Below are 6,000 nucleotides of genomic sequence, written 5' to 3' on the forward strand. Positions count from 1 at the left end.
GTATTGTTAAATGTACAAAATGTGAACAATGGTTATACTAAAAATGTTTCCAGACTAAACCGTTATACTGCTACGGTTTATAGAGAAAAATACTTACATCTCCTTATATCTCAGGATTTATTGCAAAACTTTTATATGGGAGGGTGTTTTATGACACAACAGACCTACACATATGCATGAAAGGCAATATCTTGAACATTTTTCAAATGACTGCTCCCAAAGGTAAACTGAATCTTTAACCCAATAAAGCCCGGGGGCACGTGCTTGTGCCCCTACCAAATTTTCTTTTGCCACTCCTACGCCCTTTACCTGATTTCAACTGATTTTGATGACTTTCCCAAAACATTTTTTGCAAACATTTTGATATATAATTTAGCTGTATGCGATATTGCTGGTTGCCATGGCAACCATATACTGACAACCATGTCCGTCAGATTCTGCACGGTTTTCTGTACCAATTTCAGATAACGATATGGTAATGGATTAAATGGCGGTTTCTTTGCTGTAATTTGCCGGAGGACCAAAATGTGAAGTAATTATGGTCGTGAATCACCCTAAAGTGGTCGTATTATTTCCTTTATATATTATAATCTATCATAGTCATCAAACAATAATCGAAAATACGGCACTTTCCAAAGACTATCCTTTCATTTTGTGTCATTTTCGCATAATCTTTGCCTGTATAGTATCATTAAATTTGTTTACCATATTATTATCTATCTGCAAGCTCAAAATTCCAATATTATGGAAATATAGAATGTGATACCAATACAATGTACCTATCTCAAGCTATACATCATATGGGTTTCATGATATCTCTTTGTAATGAACGGAATAGTGCCCCCACTTGATGACCTTGAGAAATTTCAACCGTAACAAGTGGTGAAGGTTGACTTGCTTATCCTTTGTGGCAAATATGAAAATGATTGATATAAAATGAAAACATTATGTACGGTGGACTCCCGTTATAACGAAGTTCTTATGTCCGGCGGTTTTCTTTCGCTTTATCGAAATTTCGTTACAACCGAACAATTAAACAATAAAAATCCATAGAGTGGATAACGATGCGACCTGATTTTTTACTTTATTGCAACCAGAATTTCGTTTTAACCGTGTTCGTTGTAACCGGAATTTCGTTATAACCGTGTTCGTTATAACGGGATTGCACTCTGCTGGCGATAAGAAAAAAAAAACATGATTTTAGCATATTTCCTATATCTTTCTTTTATATTTTGGTAAACAGCACCCTCAGTAGGTAACCGTGAAAACTTTCAAATGTTGAGTCATGTAGAGTATGAGTTGCTTTGCCTATGTGCCAAATATGACGGTGATACATCATGTAATGTGCCCCCCCCCCCCCTTTGGCCTGGAAGGGGTCAAAATAGCTTGGGCTTTATAGGGTTAAGCCCCGTGATGTAATGTCGGACTCGTGGGTATTGTTTAACTGTGGTACTCGTGGGCCTTGTTCGCCTAGCTTCGGAATCGAGGGCCTTTTTTGCATAGTGTCAAGGGCTTTTTACACTTGTAAATTTTTGCTTAGTCCCGTACCAACGGTGGGGCTAAGGGGGGGGGGAGGGGCTTAGCCCCACCGTTGGTACGGGACTATCCTTAGCCCACTTTCTGTTTACACCGGCTCGTTTTTGCCAAAGTGGGCTAGCCCCACCGATAGTACGGTACTATCTGGCCCTGCAAAATAGCACGGTTAGCACCGCAATTGCGGTGCCAAGCAAGTGAGTGTAAACAGAACGAAAAAATAATCCTGGGCTAAGCGATGGAGACGAAGTCTGACCCTCACTGACCAATCAGAAACGAGGTAATCAAGTGCTGCCGGTGCGTGCGTGTACGTGTACAGTACACAGCGTAATCATGAATATAGCATGTGGTTTGGAAAGTCCGGGGCTGAGAAATACGAGTGTAAAAAGGTCAGTTTTCTCCTTAGCCCCGGACAAGAGATAGTACGGGACTAATTGGCCAGTGTAAAAAGCTGAAAAAATTGGTACGGGACTAACGATAGTCCTGCATGGGTCAGAGAAAGTCCGGGGTTAAGAAACACAAGTGTAAAAAGGGCTTCAGACTCGTGTGCCTTTTTGTTTTTTTGCCTAGTGTCGGCGACTCATGGGCCTTATTTGCTTCGTGTCGAACTCGTGGGCTATATTAAATCCTCTACCGTATGACTTATGAGTGTCGGACTTACGCCGTGCACTCGTTCAGACGGTGTGGCAAAGATACTTGTTTTCACTTAATGTAATAGAAATGATAGATAAGACATTGTTCTACAATATCTACAGGGTGAGTGTGAAAAATATACACACTTAGAAATTGCCATTTGTAAAAAAAAAAAAAAAAAAAAATGCTATGAATGAAAGGTCATCATTCATGCTTTCAAAGATTATTTCATTTCTAATCATTCGGTATCACATTTATGTAATATTTGTACACGCTTGGATGAGCACGAGGCATTGTTTGCATACAAAAATCGACATGCACAAAAGTACAAAGGGAGAGAATTAAATGAATATAACAAATGAGATGCATTGTATATGCTTTTATTGAGAAGCAAAGTCGCACAGATACACAATAGTGGGATGGCTTAGTGACAAATATACTGATAATCGTGACACGCCGGACAAAAGTGTCATTTTTTCCTCAGACATTTGTATATATATGAGGATCAAAATTAGGGGGTGCTCCAAGAAATCCGCTAACAGAAAAAATGAGAAAATGCCCTTAATTTGTACATAACAATAATGTCTGAATTCAAAGACTATACACAGGGCATTCGCCAGCTTTCTGTACAATGCAATGCAATGTACATGGTTGCTAGTCTTAAAATTAAGACCCATAATACGACATACATGTATTATGTGCATGTTTACAGTAATACACCATTTTTACTGGTTTTCCTGTGGTAACAGGTGGTTAGTCTGTGTTGCAGACCTGAGGGAGGTGTGTTGGAATAGTCACCTTTTCATTAAATAATTTCATATAATTTCTGGTAAAGGATTTTTTTAGTATACTGTCTACCTCCTGTAGAGAAATGGCAAAGAGTGACATGTGACTCTGGCTCAGATACTTTAAATCTTGGGCAATGACTGAGCCAGGTGTAGGACTATGTCACAGTTCATTTTTTCTCCCAGAACTACTAGTTTACCAGTAGAAGAGCTGCATATTCCATTGAGAACTTAAGGTTTTGGGTACTGCCCTACATATTTCCTAACAAATTTAACCCGTTTCCTCCAAGATTGTGTGAATTCCATAGGTTTAGCGCAGGGATTACCTGGTTCCCGTAAGCAATTTTTGTAGTCCGCACCTCCCCTCTTTATATGTTTCTTATTTCTTATGGGGGTTATTCAAATGTTTCAAAAGGTTAAAAGTCTGTTTTCATAGATGAAGTTGAATTTAGACAATTTGAATATTTTTAAAAATATATTGATATTTGTAATTTCACTCATAAAGACTTAAAGCGGTTTGAATATTTTTGGTCTGATAGCTATGTATAGACATGATATTAAAAAGTAAAAGCAATGTTTGATTGGTTCACATTATCCAAAGAGGGTGGGATGTAGTTGGCTGGTGAACAAAGTCTATGGGGAAGTTTAAAAAGTTGATAGAAATAAAACAAAATCGGCATAGAGCAGAATCTAAATCACAATATAATATGACAAAATTCCCAACCCCAAAGGCGGTTGATTCTATGATGCTTTATGTCAAAATACATTCCACCCAAAATACATGTGATTGATAGGAGGAAAAAGTATAGTACATTAAAAACAATATAGTTCAACTAACCCCATTAGTCCAGCAGCATAATGAAATGATTGTTAAGTTTTATCGCCTTGTCAATTGAAGATGGATGTTACATAATGACAATTATCAAAGTCAGCTAGATCTACTAGTATATCAAGAAACCAAAAAGAAGGGGTGGGATGGGGTGGGGAGAGAAGAATGAAGTAAGTTATTAGTATCTGTAGTTTTGGTTTTCAGCATATTCATTTTAATTTCCTTAATTTCCGTTAGGTCATCATGGATTGGAGCATTTGTGTACTAGTAATCTGCCAGGAACAAACACAAGAAAAACTTAAAGGTCCTATATATACACTTTTGGGAGAGTGACTTGAAAAAAAAATGTTCAGGATATCACATTTTATGCATAATATGTGTAGGTCTGGGGGCATTTCATGAAGCATTTTGTCCGACAAGTTGTCGGACAAATTTGCTCTCTGCCAATCAGATGCAAGGATTTCTGTAGTTTGTAACAGTTTGTCAGAAAAATAACTGACCAAACTGCTTCATGAAATGCCCCCCTGTTGTATCACAAGACATCCTACCATATACAGTTTTTGCAATCAAAGCAAACATATAAAGAGATATCAGTATTTTTCTCATTAAAGCATAAATGCGGACGGTTTAGTCTGGAAACATGCTATCATAGAGATATTGTTCACATTTTGTGTTATTAACAATACTTAACATTGATTATACAGATTCATTTTTTACAGAGGTTCTTTCTATCCGTAACTCACACTTAAGAATAATTTTCAAGCACTAATTTTGGGTTTTTGCCTTTAATTATCCACAAAAAGGAGGACTCAATGCATAAAAGGTGTATGCTTTATTTTTGGAAAATGTTGAGGAGATCAGGAAAATAATACATAATGATGTAGATTTTGGACCTGAAGGAGCAGTTGAAGCATTTTTAAGAAACAATGCCTTGTGGCATCGTTCTTATCATCAAAAATTAATAATGACAAACTCAAATGAAAATTGGAGGGGGGAAGAAAAGATGAACATAATGACATGAGACAGCTTGGTAAAGATTAAACGCTAAAATAGACAATGCAGCCTCTTTTCTCAGTTCATATTTATCCAGAGTGCGTGCTTTCTTTCCAGTACCGGTATTATTATTTAGATAGGTTAGGGGAATCCCTTTGAATTGTGTGATACATTATTTTAAAGCTTACAGTCTGCTCTTTCAGAATCTGTCCTTAAAGGACAAGTCCACCTTCATGCGCACGTGGATTCAGTGAATACAACAATATTAGTAGGACACATCACATAAAGCTTTAAAAAAATCGTACAATCCGTTCAAAAGTTATGATTTTTTAAGGTATCTGCACAGTCGCGGCTGGATGAAAAGACTACCACAGTGTATGATGTCACATGCGCACATTCTAAGGAAAATGAAATGAGAATTTCACAAAACCATACTTTTTGAATAAAGTTCACATAGTTTCTTTGACTTGCTACTGACGTATGTCAAGGGTAATATTATTCCCCCTGCCTTCTGAAAGAGAAGTCGAGTATCCTTTTGTAAGCGAAAATAATTTATGTTGAATTTTCTTTATTCATTCTTTATATCGTTGTACACATGTGACATTACAAGGTATCGTAGTCTTCTCATCCAGCCTCGACTGCATGAGCAGAAACTTCAAAAATTCATAACTTTAGAACGGATTGTCCAATTTTCCTCAAACTCTCACTAATGTGTTCTACTATTGTTGCTGCATTCACTCAACCCACATGCTATAAAGGTGACAAATCTTTGTCTGGCGACTTTTTTGTTGATCAATTATACCAACCCTGATGGAAATCTCTTCAAATTCATAAGTTCTGAAGTCTCCTTTAAGTTTAACCAAAATCTATATATGTAGTTGCCATGGCAACATACCACTTAACACTAATGAAAAGTATTTCAAACCTCTATACATCCCGTTGATCAGTTGTACCTATTCAAATGGAATCTCTTCCAAACTGGAAAATAGCCTCCTGTAACTAACTTCAATTAAAAACCCTAGTTTTGGGTTGCCATGGCAACGCACAAATCAACAATTATATTTGACCCCTGGTTTATACTCTTGGTACCTTCTATACAACGTTCATATCAAATTTTGTGAAAATTGAATCTTCCTACCTGGAGAAATAAACAAAAACATAATTTTTAGAAAAAGTTCATTGACATTTGACCTTTGACCTTTGGAAAATTCACCCCAAATTCAATCA

This window comes from Diadema antillarum, unplaced genomic scaffold, assembly GCF_040938485.1.
Source record: "Diadema antillarum isolate AM-2024a unplaced genomic scaffold, OU_Dant_1.0 seq00001794_RagTag, whole genome shotgun sequence".
NCBI lineage: Eukaryota > Metazoa > Echinodermata > Echinoidea > Diadematoida > Diadematidae > Diadema > Diadema antillarum.